Raw genomic sequence first — 14,258 nt, forward strand, 5'->3', positions numbered from 1 at the left:
TGCTTTGTGCATGAGTGTGTATGCTTTGTGCATGAGTGTGTGTATGCTTTGTGCATTTTGTTTAGGCATTTTGCCAAAAATTGATTGATTTAGGCATTTGTGCCAAAATGGTTCATTTAAACGATTTGTCGCTTAAAAGATTGATTTTAAGGCATTTTGCCAAAAATGTTGATTTTAAGCGATTTGTCGCTAAAATGGTTGATTTTACGGTTTTAAACCGAAAATGATTGATTTTGAGGCATTTTGCCAAAAATGTCGATTTTAAGCGATTTGTCGCTAAAATGGTTGATTTTACGGTTTTAAACCGAAAATGATTGATTTTGAGGCATTTTGCCAAAAATGTCGATTTTAAGCGATTTGTCGCTAAAATGGTTGATTTTACGGTTTTAAACCGAAAATGATTGATTTTGAGGCATTTTGCCAAAAATGTCGATTTTAAGCGATTTGTCGCTAAAATGGTTGATTTTACGGTTTTAAACCGAAAATGATTGATTTTGAGGCATTTTGCCAAAAATGTCGATTTTAAGACTTTAAGCCAAAATTGTTGATTTTAAGGCAATTCATTTGCTAAAATGTGTAATTTAGGCGATTGTCGCCAAAATGGTTGATTTTGAGGCCTTCGGCCGAAATGTGTTGGTCTTAAGGCTTTTCGCCAGAATGGTTTGATTTTATGACTTTTAGTCGAAAGTGTTGATTTTAAGGCGTTTCGCCAAAATGGTTCGATTTTACGACTTTTGGCTGTAAAAGGTTTGATTTTTGATTAAGCAAGACTTTAGTTGACGTGTATGCATTTTTATGCAGTTATAGAATGATTAAGAGTAGAAAAGAAGCATGCATGAAGTGCTAAAATTAAATAGGCAGAATTTTAATTACGTACCTGATTTAATCGTCGGCCACTTCTTAACTCCAGATTTAGCTCCTCGTTTAGGTATATTAATTAATTTTTAATTTTATTTTATTTTAGTGGTCAAATAACACAATATAAATGCAATAAAATTAAATTAAATGCAAAAAGCGGTAAAGAAGACGCAAGGAGCGTGAGAGGGAGAAGGTTTCGTCCGTCAATACAGACAAGAGGTGCCAAAAACAGCCTGAAAATGGCCTATTTATAGGCCATTTTCGGGTCCCGGGCGGTGGCTGCCGCCGTGCATGGCGGTAGCCACCGCCAGAAAATCTGGGCGGTAGCTGTCGCCCAGGCTCGGCGGTAGCTACCGCCCTGTCGGTGGGGCGACAGGCCCCGCCCGCGCAGGGCGAGAGGCCCCGCGTGTGCTGGCGGCAGGCCTCGCCCAGGGCGCGAGGGGGGGTCAGGCCCTGCGCGCGGGGCGACAGGCCTCGCTCGCGCGGGGCGAGAGGCCTCGCCCGCGCGGGGCGAGAGGCCTCGCCCTCGCGCGGCGCGGGAGGCCTCGCCCGCGCGGGGCGAGAGGCCTCGCCCTCGCGCGGTGCGGGAGGTCTCGCCCGCGCGGGGCGAGAGTCCTCGCCCGCGCGCGGCGCGGGAGGCCTCGCCCGCGCGAGGCGAGAGGTTTCGCCCGCGCGGGGCGAGGGGTCTCGCTCGCGCGCGGCGCGAGGGGCCTCGCCCGCGCGCGGCGCGAGGGGCCTCGCCCCGCGCGCGGCGCGAGGGGCCTCGCCCAGCGCGCGGTGCGAGGGTCCCCGCCCGCGCTGGGCGAGGGTCCCCGCCCACGCTGGGCGAGGGTTCTCGCCCGCGCTGGGCGCCAGGCCCCGCCCGCGCTGGGCGAGGGCTGTCGCCCGCGCTTGGTGGGGACTGGCGCCGCCGTGGCCGGTGCGGCCACCGTGTGTCGCTTCGGGAGCTGTTTTGGGAGTTTCGGACCTCCGAAAAATATTCCGGGACCTGTTCCGCGATCCTCGTAAAATTCCGGACGTTTCAAGTACCATATTGATATATTTTCGGTGAACTTCCGAAATGGCCTCCGGTCCGGCCGGACTGTTTGCAGTCCGGAAAAATTGGCTCTTTGAGCCTTGTGAGTCAAAGTTACTGTAGAAAAGTCAAATTTACTGTAGCAAATGCACTGTAGCACAATTAAATTTGCTGTAGCAAATTCATTGTAGCACAGTCAAGTAGCAAAGTCAACCAATAGGCTTTTTGAGCCTCAAAATTTGAGTATTCACAGTTGCGCCCCACCGTCGACCATAAAAATGATTTATGGGAGTCGGTGGTTGTATGAAACGCAAATTTTGTAGGCGAGAATTGGACGCGTCCAGAAGACCCGCCTCTTGGCTATTTGCTTATAAATAGCCTAAAAAAAGCTCATTCTCATTCATTCAAGACTTTCTAAGTTAAGGAAATCTCTCAAATTCTCTCAACTTCCTAGGTTTTAAGGTTTCTCTTCTTTCATGGCTTCCTCTGATCTGAGCGGTGAGGAGTACCTGGGGTCTCTGGGGATCTCGCTTGACGAAGTCAACCTTACGGCGGACGCTAACAGTCACGCCTCCGTAACAGGCATCTTCGCCCAGGTACGCCTTCTTTTACTCTGATTATTATTTTTTCGGGCCTTAGGGGCCTAAAAGAAAATAGGGATTGTGGCTTTTCGGGCTTTGGGCCGAATTTGTGAAATTGTGAACTTTGGGCCTCCGTGGCCCGAGTGTGATTTTCGGTCCTTAGGCCGAATTGTGAAATTGTGAGCTTTGGGCCTCTGTGGCCCGAGTGTGATTTTCGGTCCTTAGGCCGAATTGTGAAATTGTGAGCTTTGGGCCTCTGTGGCCCGAGTGTGATTTTCGGTCCTTAGGCCGAATTGTGAAATTGTGAACTTTGGGCCTCTGTGGCTCGAGTGTGATTTTCGGTCCTTAGGCCGAATTGTGAAATTGTGAGCTTTGGGCCTCTGTGGCCCGAGTGTGATTTTCGGTCCTTAGGCCGCATGGTGAAATTGTGAATTTTGGGCCTCTGTGGCCCGAGTGTGATTTTCGGTCCTTAGGCCGAATTGTGAAATTGTGAGCTTTGGGCCTCTGTGGCCCGAGTGTGATTTTCGGTCCTTAGGCCGAATTGTGAAATTGTGAGCTTTTCTGCGCTTACTGTTTCATGAGCATGCATGCTAAGATATTATCCTTAGTAAGGAACCAAGGACCAAATCTCATATTGTTTTACCTTTTTTAGGATCCTTACATTAGATTGGATGTGGCTGAGATTTCTATGTCCGAAATCCCGATCGAGACATTGGATCCGAACCACCCGGTTGGAGCGATCATCAATCCGTCCCGACTGGGTTACTTGAGACATTTTGATGCTTGCCGAAACAGTCACAAGGAGTTGCTGGGTGCTTTGGCTGAAAGATGGTGGGACACCACCAACACTTTTCATTTTTCCTGGGGCGAGATGACAATGACTCCCGTGGATTTTTCTGTGATTACCGGAATCCCTTTTGGTATTCGGCCGATCGAGTTATACGACGACTGGAGGACAGAAGTTTCCCCTGATCGGATGGTGGAGTTGATTGGTATAGACCTGCCTCGGATTGTCGGGCCAGGCTCCGCTACTCCAGCTTTGAGCGTTTCTAGGCGCTGGCTATACCTCCAGGCCCCCGGTATTTATGCTAGACACAGGCGGGGAGAGCTGACGGCTTCTCAAGTGGCCAGGTTCACTTTGTTGCTGATGTTTGCGTCGACCTTCTGGTCCAACAGGAAAGAAAGGTTCAATCCTTCTATCTTGAAGAGTTTAGAAAATCTAGCCCATCTTACGGAGTACGACTGGGCCGGCGCTATCCTGAGCCGTATGTATGATGATATGTGTGATCTGAGTCGGAGCCACTGCAAACTTAGCGGGACCTACTACTTCTGGGAGGTAATGCAAGCACATTCTGTATATTTTCTGTTTCATTTGCCCTCTTCTGACTCTCGTTTCTTCTTTGTTGCAGATTTGGGCATTTGAATACTTTCCTTATACTCGCCCGGAGCAGATTCAGGCCGATCTCGGATTAGGGCTAGTACCTTTGGCTTGGAGATGGTACCGAACAAATCTTCATACGAGTCGGCATAGGCACTCGCTAAAAGATCTAAGAATCTTCTTCGATACGTGCAGCCCGGCACAGGCATGTATTTAGCAACTCTTGAATATGTTAAATAAAAAAGATTTATTAACACATTTGCTTCTTTTGTAGGTTGAAATGGGGGCGATGGCCACCCATCTACAGAGCTGGATTCAAGTTGATTCTCATTTCCAGCGATCAGATGACTTGCTTCGGCGGAGGGTGATTCTGTCGCATCCGATCTTGAGACGATATTACTTAGGCGAGAGAGTAGACCTTCAAATAAGAGGCTGTCGTTCCATTCCTTATCCTCCTCCCGGGGACATGCGAGCGGGCAAACAGATGATTCTCACTGATGCTCATATTGAGGGTATTCCATATGGAGAGCTCATCTTGGAGGGAGATTATGCTGAGTTCTGCAGACTTTTTCTGATGCAGCCTATTGGGTCGCGGCTTGATGATTTTCAGAGATCAGCTCCCTTCCATCCGCCCGCCACCCGCTCTTCTCGGGCTGCGGGTTCTTCGAGTAGGACTCCAAAGAGAAGGCCTACGACTGATCCTTCTTCTTCTACTTGGGCTGAGGGTTCCTCTCAAGCCGGTCCTAGCCGCTCGGCCGGCCATTCCAGGGCTCCCCGGGCTGTTTCAGAGGCTACCGGGTCGCTTCACTCAGACTTGGCCAATTTACGCCTTCCGTACAGCATTTCCTACCATACTCCAGACGCTTCTTTAGCCTTTCGAGAAGTCCCACTGGAGAATGTGGATCGCTTGGCTCTGCCTTCTGAGGACATTACCGAGGTAAGTAAAAATTGTTAAACCTCTCACAAAAATGATTCATGAGAGATTTGACGTGGATTTGCATTCATCTCTTTTTTTTTTTTTTTTTTTTTTGTAGGTTCCTGTCGGATTGATCAATCAAATGATGGAATTGATGCTCGGGATGCAGCAAGAACTGTCTTCGTCCTGGACTCGTGAGGCTTACAGTGATCAGAGAACGCAGAGGCCCCGTCGCTGAAGTCATGGTTGCTGAATTTTTCTGTTCCCCTTTCTTTCTCTCTTTTTTTTTTTTTTTTTTTTTTTTTTTTTTTTTTTGACTACTGTACTAAACCTTGACTGTGCTTCTGTACTGTATCTTTGTACTGAGCTTTATTTTGTACCTGCACTTGGTTAGTATCGAAATATATGTATGCATGCTTATTGTATTTGAAATGAAATGGGAGGACTTCATCTAATAGACAAAATACTCTCTTTTTCCTTTTTTTTTTTTTTTTTTTTTTTTTTTTTTTTTTGTGTGTGCGGCGGTCGCTACCGCCATCATTCGGCAGTAATTCGGCGGTTGCTGCCGCCGTCATTTATTGGCAATTCGGCGGCTGCTACCGCCTTCATTCGGCGGCTGCTGTCGCCCTCATTCGGTGCTTTTTCTCCTATAAAGGCTTATTCTTTGTTTCGGCTTTTCACTCATTCCCTATCTTCTCTCTCCTTCTTTTCTCTCCGTGTTTATCTTTTCCAAAGAATGAATCCTTCTTTCAATCATAGCATGCACAGTTGGGCTAGGAGTCTCTCTAAAGTTGAAAAGATCAACTTGAAGAGGTATGGACTCTCTCCTATCATTACCCTTAGGGGGGTAGTAGTCGACTGGGATTTCTTATGGGCTTGCATCAGGCTTTGGGATCCAGAGGCCCATGTTTTCCGATTCGGGGCCATGATGGAGGAAATGTGCCCTCTTTTTGAGGAATTTTGTGCTATCATAGGGTGCGACCCCAATGCCCCTTTGGTCAGGCATGAAGTCAAGATCGGGTATGTTCGGTCGTTTGAAAGTCTGTTTCAGTTCAGCCGACCTCAGGCTAGGGCCATGATTGTTGGAGATCAGAAAGCAGTTCTGCTGCCCCTGATTGATGAGTTCTCGGGGGTCTGTTCAGATGACCCAGACCGGATGAGATTAAGAATGCGGGCCTTGGTTTTTTGCTTATTGGCTGGCTTCTTATTCAACAAGGATCCAGGCTTCGGGGATTTGCGACTTTGTCCCATGGTTCGGCAGATGGAGGACATGGGTTGCATAGGTGGCATTGTGCTGGCAGAAACTATTAGGAGCCTCGACAGAGCCGCTTTAGGCTTCGAGGATTGGACAGTTTCTCCTATTATTCTCCAGGTATTTCCTTCCTTTTTTTTTTCATTATTATTATTATTTTTTTTTTTTTTTTTTTTACCTATCCCTTTGTAATAGAAAGGATCCATTACTCAGGTTTGGTTAAAGGATCACCTCCAAGTGGTTGCTGTTCCTATTTTACTGCCGTATAATCCCGTTCAGTATCGCATGCGGAGGATCTTAATCACACATCCGTCCACTGATGCATGGACTTCATGGCTGATTGAGTTGGGTCCGAATGAAGTGCTGTGGTTTGTACCCTGGTATGGCATTACCCGCTTTATACAGGTCAGCTCTCGTCATACTCAGGTTTACCTCTTAGGACTTACCCATTGTACTTGGTACTATGCTTCGCGTGCTATGAGGCAAATGGGAATAGATCAGACTGTACCGATCATGGATAATTCTTTATCTGATTCCACCATCACTCCGGGAGTTACCCGTGCTGTCCTTAGAGCTTGGGTTAGAGACCATCAGATGGTTAGGCCTTTACCTAATCCTGCTGGTGTTCAGACTTCTCCTGAGTATCGGGCCTGGTTCATGAACGTTGTCTGGCCGGTTGAAAAGCTAAGGAGGAACGCACTGCTGAGCGCACTCGAGGGTTGGACTCAGGCTGACACTGGTGATGGGGTTAGGACTGAAGAGGAGATCATGTTGGCTCCTCGGACACATGAGGCTGGAGAGAGTTCAGCAGCTAGGGATGACTCGGAGGACGTTGCTCCTCGGAGGCGACGGGTCACCTAGACTTTAATAGGCTTTTATTCTTTTGGTTTTGGATGTATGCTCTCTCTTTTTTTTCTTTTTCTTCCCTTTTTTTTTTTTTTTTTTTTTTTTGACTGTTTATTTGGGACTTTGACTCTGGATTTTGGATTTTTGTTCTTTGGCTTTTGCTTGTACTGTTTGGCTTTATTACTTTTTAATTGGAGTGTCATTTGACTTTTAAGCTTTCCAAGCTCTTTCCAACTTTATTCATTCAAGCTCTAATTTTTGCCTAAGCCGCCCTTTCGGGTTTTCAACTTAGCGAGCTACCCATTTTTGCCTAAGCCGCCCTTTCCGGGTTTTCGACTTAGCGGGCCCCGACTTTTGCCTAAGCCGCCCTTTCGGGTTTTTGACTTAGCGGGTTTTTCTTTTCTTGCCTGAAGCCGCCCTTCCGGGTTTTCAACTTCAGCTTTGATTTGATTTTTTTTTTTGTTTTTTTTTTTATCATTTGGCAAAGAAGAATGACATGAATTTTTTATTAATGCTTAGACCGTGCCCAATGAGGGCTGCCTACATATCTCCGATATGTAATTTCTTTTTTCCGAAGAGAATCAGGTCTAATGTAGTTCGTTTTACATTATGCAATGCTTATTACACAAAATATCTTTTTAACTGATCTAAATTACATGGATTCGTGAATTCCAAACCATCCAAATCAGTTAAGATGACGGCTCCGCCAGACAGTATTTTCTTCAACACATAGGGTCCAGCCCAATGAGGGCGAAACTTCCCACGTGGATCCGTGATTGGCTGTCTAATTTCCTTCAGGACTAAACAACCTTCTTCCAGTTTTCGGTCTTTGACCTTCTTGTTAAAATGTCGTGCCATTCTCCTTTGGTAGACTCGAGTTTGGTGGATTGCTTGTAACCGCTTTTCGTCCATGCCCAAGAGTTGCGAATGATAATTCTTCACCCAATCGGCTTCGCTAATCTGACTTTCTTGGATAACTCTTGCCGACTGAACTTCCAGCTCAATAGGCAATACTGCTTCCATGCCATATACTAAGGAATACGGGGTTGCCCCAGTAGGTGTTCTAATTGAAGTCCTATATCCCCATAAGGCATTCGGCAACTGTTCATGCCAAGCTTTATGCTTTTTGACTGTCTTCTGTAAAATGACTTTTATAGCCTTATTTGCAGCTTCCACAACCCCATTTGTTTGTGGACGATAGGGCGAGGATTTATGGTGTCGAATCCTCGTTTCTTTCAACAAATTAGCAAATTCACCCTGGAAGTGAGCTCCATTGTCCGTGGTGATCTCGAATGGCGTTCCGTACCGACAAAGGATGTTGGTACGAACGAACTGCGCTGCCTTCTTGGCATTCAGAATTGAATAAGAGGCTGCCTCGATCCACTTAGTGAAGTAATCTATAGCAACCAAAATGAACTGGTGACCGTTGGAAGCTTTCGGGTGGATTTTTCCGATCACGTCTATGCCCCAAGTTGCGAAAGGCCATGGTGAAGCAATAGGATTCAAATTGACCGGAGGTTGTCTTTGCAGCTTAGCAAAAATTTGACATTCGTGACACTTCTGCGCGTGCCTCACGCAATCTGCCTTCATGGTTGACCAGTAATAACCTAGGTTCATGATTTTTCGAGCCAAGGCTATCCCGTGCATGTGTGGGCCAGATTCCCCGTTATGTAAGGAATCCATGATGGTTTGAGCTTCTCCCTCATCGACGCACCTTAGGTGCAAGCCGCTCCAACTTCTCTTGTACAGAACTCCATCAGTAAGGAAATATCCGGATGCCAACTGTCTCAATGTTCGTTGATCAGTCTTAGTGGATCCTTCCGGGTAGGTTTCATTCTGAAGGTAATTCTGTATATCCCAATACCAAGGCTTGTCATCGACCAAATTCATGATATGTGCTGGCTGTTTCTGTAGCCGCACTGTCAGAGGTCGGATGACTCGGTCTCCTTCTACATCGACCATGGAGGCTAAAGTAGCCAGAGCATCTGCGAACTGATTTTTGGCTCGCGGCAAGTAGTGGAAAGATAAATCCTCAAATTGCTGAGCCAATTCGTCCAAGCGTTGTAGGTAAGGAACCAAACGCTCTTCTTTAATTTTCCATTTCCTTAAAGCTTGGGAGACTATTAAGTTAGAATCTCCGAAAACCTTGAGGACCTTTATCTCTTTTTCCAGGGCTGCTTCTAACCCCTTTATGCAAGCTTCATACTCGGCTTCATTGTTTGTGCAGTCGAAATCTAATTTGACTGCAATCGGAATGTATTCGCCACAAGGAGTTTTGAATACGACTCCAACCCCGTTTCCATGGTAGTTCGAAGCTCCATCGAAGTACATTTCCCAGACCTCACTTTCCAAGTTCAACAAGTCTTCATCAGGAAATTCTACCTCCGGCATTTTGTCTTCGACCGGTAATTCTGCTAATTGATCGGCCAAGGCTCCGCCTTTCACCGCTTTCCGTTGCACAAATTTCAAATCATAAGCCGCGAGTACTGACACCCACTTAGCCATCTTACAATCAAGAACCGGCCTCTCCATAAGGAATTTCAAGGGGTTCGATTCAGAAACAACATTTGTGGTGTAAGATGAGAGGTAGTGCTGCAGCTTTGTACAAGCCCATACTAGAGCCAGACACAATTTCTCTATCTTATTGTATTTTAGCTCATATTCTAGCATCCTTTTGCTGAGGTAATACACGGCATTTTCTACCCTTGTATCTTCTGCTTGTTGAGCTAGCATTGCACCCATCGCTTCTTCTGTCACCGATAGGTACAACAGCAAAGGCTTTCCCAGCCTTGGTGGCTGTAAAACTGGCGGGGACAACAGATATTGCTTGACTTGGTCGAAAGCTTTCTGACAATCCTCATTCCATTTGACGGCTACTCCTTTTCTGAGCAATTTGAAAATCGGACCACAAGTGTCGGCCAATTGATTGATGAATCGGCTGATGTATTGTAGCCTTCCTAGGAAACCCCGGACTTCCTTTTCCGTCCTTGGTGCCGGCATCTCCATAATGGCTTTGGCTTTTGAAGGGTCAATTTCTATGCCCTTTTGGCTGACCATATGCCCCAGAAATACTCCGGATGTAGCTCCAAACAGACATTTTGCCGGGTTGAGCTTTAAGTTGTACTTTCGAAGTCTAAGGAAGAACTTCTCAAGTGCTGTTGCATGCTCTTCAGCTGTTTTTGACTTAATGACCATATCGTCGACATACACTTCTACTTCTTTGTGAATCATGTCATGGAAAATGGTCGTTGCCATTCTTTGATAGGTTGCCCCGGCATTTTTGAGACCAAAAGGCATGACCCTATAACAGTAGGTTCCCCATTCTGTGATGAATGCCGTTTTCTCTTTGTCTGGCACATGCATCATTATTTGGTTGTATCCGACAGCAAGATCGGTCAAGGAGACCATCTCGTGTCCCGCCATTCGGTCTACTAACAAGTCAATATGCGGTAGGGGAAAGTCATCTTTTGGACATGCTTTATTCAAATCCCGATAGTCTACACACATTCTGACTTTGCTATCTTTCTTCGGCACTGGCACAATGTTTGCTAACCATGTCGGGTAGGCAATGGGTTCTATGAACTTGTTTTCTAGTTGCTTGGCAACTTCCTCCTTGATTTTCAAGGACCATTCTGTCTTCAGCCTCCTTAGCTTCTGCTTCACTGGCTTAACCTCGGGATAAACTGGAATCTTGTGTACCACTATTGCTGGGTCAATTCCCGGGATGTCATTCGCCTTCCACATGAAGCAATCGACAAACTTCTTTAAGCATTCACTGATCTGTTCCCTGTTCACACAATCAGATGCAATGTATGTATGTTCGTTTTCTTCTTTGCCCATTATTATTTTTTCTTTTTCATTTTTCATTTCATTTATTTCTTTTTCATTATTTTTGCTTGGAAATGCTTGGAAAGATAGACACGCGGAGTAGTCAAAGATTTGCAAGCCTTTATTGATAATGACAGAATCGTCTTCAAAAGGTACATTAAATTTGAAATTTGGATTTTCGAAATCCAACACAGATGACTCAGGACTGGAACTGGACTCTGACTCGGTTTCGGACTCGGGGTCAGGCTCAAACTCAATACAGGACTTAATTACACATTTTGACTCTGGGTTTGACTCGGGAGGGGGTTTATCAGCAGCGCGCTCCTCCTCGACATACCAGTTGACAAGAGGCCCTTCATTTGGCTTGATTAAACTCAGCAGGTCTTGATTTTCTTTCTTTCCCGTAATGACTGCAACCTCATCAAAGAGACTTGGCAGCATGAAGTCTTCTACTTCCAGCTCAGCTATTGCCTCAGACTTGTTACCCCAGACATCAGCAAATATCTCTAATCCAGGTAGCACTTTCTTGGCGGTCGGGCAGTAAAATGGTTCTTGGAAACCGTGATAAGGAATTGTCTCTCCGGATTTGCGGAAGTGACTATTCAAAGTTAAAAAGTGTGATGGCATCTGCATTGTTCTGCCTCTGTTCCTAGAGCTCCTAGCTTGGTCTTCCTCAGTAGGCTCATATCCCAGCCCAAAAGTCCCTTGGTTTACTGGACATTCCCAGGCTTGCAGTGCGGGGTATGTTTTTCCGGACCTCGCCATAGCCATTCCTGGTAAGTAAGACATTTTCAACATTAAAGGCACTATGCAATTTATTTGCACCGTCCCAAAATCAAAGAGAATTTGGGAGTTCATAGTCTTTCCTTCTATAAATTGCACAGTATCATACTGAAATCCCGAGAGGGGAAAGTAGGCGCTTTCAGGGTTGACCTCAAAGAGAGGCTGGCCCTTTGGCTTTTTAAGTTGGCTGTAATCATCTCCTTGAACTGTTATGATTTTACCCTCATAAGGGAATTTGACTTTCTGGTGTAAGGAGGAGGGTACTGCTTTGGTACGGTGTATCCATGGCCGTCCCAAAAGCAGGTTGAAACTGGTGGGCACATCGATCACCTGGAATGGTACCTCCATTACGGCTGGCCCGATTGCCAATTTCAGCATAGCAACTCCCAATACTTCCCTTCGGGTGCTGTCATATGCTTTCACTATCTGGTCAGATGGCATGAAATCCGTTTCTTCCAAACCCAGACAGCTGGCTACTCTTAATGGACAGACGGTTAATGCTGACCCATTATCAATGAGAACCATGGGCACAGTTTTGTCTCTAGTCTGAACCGTGATATAGAGGGCATCATTGTGACTATCTCCTCCAGTGGGTAAGTCATCATCCGAAAACCCGATGTTTTGAGTCTTCGAGGATTGGGTGAGGGTGGATACTAGCACTTCGGGGCTAACCTCCACCGACGTTTGAAGCTGACTCAAAGCCTTGCAAAGAGCTTGGCGATGAGGAAAAGATGCTGCTAGAAGTTCCCAAATCGATACCCTAGCTTGTGTCTTCTTTAGCTGTGAAAGTACTGGGTCTTCTTTTGGTTCATCTGTCCTTTGGTAAGGGTTATTTGGGACTTTGTCCAAGACTATCGGCTCATATTGTCTCCCGCTCCTGGTTATAGCATCGAGTTCCTCGACAAAGTCATTTAAATCTAGGACACAAATTTCGTTCCTTTCAAGGAATAGACCGAAAGGATCGATCAATTCCTGGTCATGAAAGATAGCATTTACCCCGTGATTTGGCAAGGGGTTAGTGCTAATGTTCGGTTTGCTTCTCGGAATAATTGAGCCATTGTCTACCAAGTCCTGGATGCGGTTCTTAAGAGTCCAACATGCCTCAGTCTTATGCCCATATGCTTGGTGGTACTCACAGTATTCATTGGTTTTGAAATTCCTCGGTAAGGGGTTAGGTGGTGGTCTTGCCTCCAAAGGTTTGATGTAGTTTGCTTTAACAGCTTCTCGAAATACCAAAAGGATTGGCATGCCGAGATCAGTATATGCTCTTCTTGACTGACTGCCGTTTCTCATGTTTCCCATGCTTCCCGTGTTTCCCATATTTCCCACACGTAAAGGGTTTGTGGGGGTGATACTTGCCACTTCGTGGATTTTTCCGGGCTGGATAGGTTTTTTGTATCTTGAGGCTCCCGAATCTTCTTTCAGTTGTCCCATTTGAAGTAAATCCTCTACCTTCGTAGCAGTGGCAATGAGCGACTGAAACGTTGGTAGGTATTGTGTTTGAAGCTGAGACTGGTAGATAGGCAGTAAATTTTTGATTATTATGTCAACTTGTTCCTGTTCAGAGGGTCGGCTGATCATTTGAGAGGCTTTGGCCCTCCACCTCGTAAGGAACGAGGAAAAGGGCTCATTGTTTTTCTGTTTGGTGGTTTCCAGTTCTCTTCGGGTAACATCCACTTCCATGTTATAGCGATACTGTGAATTGAATGCATTACAGATATCTTCCCAAGTTTTCATCTTTGATCGGTCCAAACTGACAAACCATCTCAAAGCAGCGCCGGTGAGTGACTGTTGGAACAACTGAGCAAGGAGCTCGCTGTTCAATCCGAACGGGTTAAGGGCACCCACATACATTTTCAAGTGTGTTTTTGGACAAGTAGTTCCATCGAATTTGTCCATGTTTGGCATTTTGAATTTGGTTGGCAGTCTTGCTTCGGGGAACAGAGACAAGGAGTCCATGTCCACGACTTCTTTGTGTGTCTTAAGGGCGGTAACAGACCTTTCTAAGAGTTCTAGCTTTTCTCTCATTTTCTGAGCTTCCAGCTCAGAGGCAGTTTTGGAAGGCATGTCATCCAAGTTAAGGGTAGGGTTTGAGGACGCAGATGCAGCACCCGGTCCTGGATTGGAGGCACCATGATCATTTCCCCCAACCGGAATCCCGTTTCCATTACCACCGCCTAGTTCAGCTAGCAGGGCGGTTCTCTGGGCGGCCAATGCCTCATGCATTCTAGCTTCCATTCTAGCTTCCATTTGTTCCATGAGGGCTTTGATGTCATTAAGTGATGCCATTGGCCTAGTTGAAGTTGGTGAACTTGGTGAATTTGGTGATAGCACAGTAGGTGTAGCTGGCACTGACGTTGGCGCTTGAACAGTAGGTACCTGATAGGATGAGGGTAACCGGGTTAGGGTACTGTGTTGTGTATCAAGGTAACTAATAAGAGATAGATCGTCTCTTTGTCCAACTGTGCATGACTGACAAACAGAAGGATATTTCTGTGTCCCTCCACTCTTTTCTTTTTTTTCTTTTTTTTTTTTTAATGCTTATGGTATGCAATGAATGCGCACAACAACACGTCATAATTTATTTTAATGAGATGATTCGTACCATTGGGTGCATATAGTCCTAAAGGATAAGTTCTATAGGCTATGACACAAATAGAGAATCGGCTTATTAAGGAACCCTTGAACCTTGAGCATGAATATACCTAACCACATGTGAAACAAGGAGTTTCGCGTGGGTCCAACGGTACGCATACTCATGGGCCACCTCCAAAAGGATTAGAGATGGTTTGCGGTAACAG

The sequence above is a fragment of the Jatropha curcas genome, chromosome 11 (assembly GCF_041381405.1).
Source record: "Jatropha curcas cultivar XTBG-Jc1 chromosome 11, XTBG_Jcur_1.0, whole genome shotgun sequence".
NCBI lineage: Eukaryota > Viridiplantae > Streptophyta > Magnoliopsida > Malpighiales > Euphorbiaceae > Jatropha > Jatropha curcas.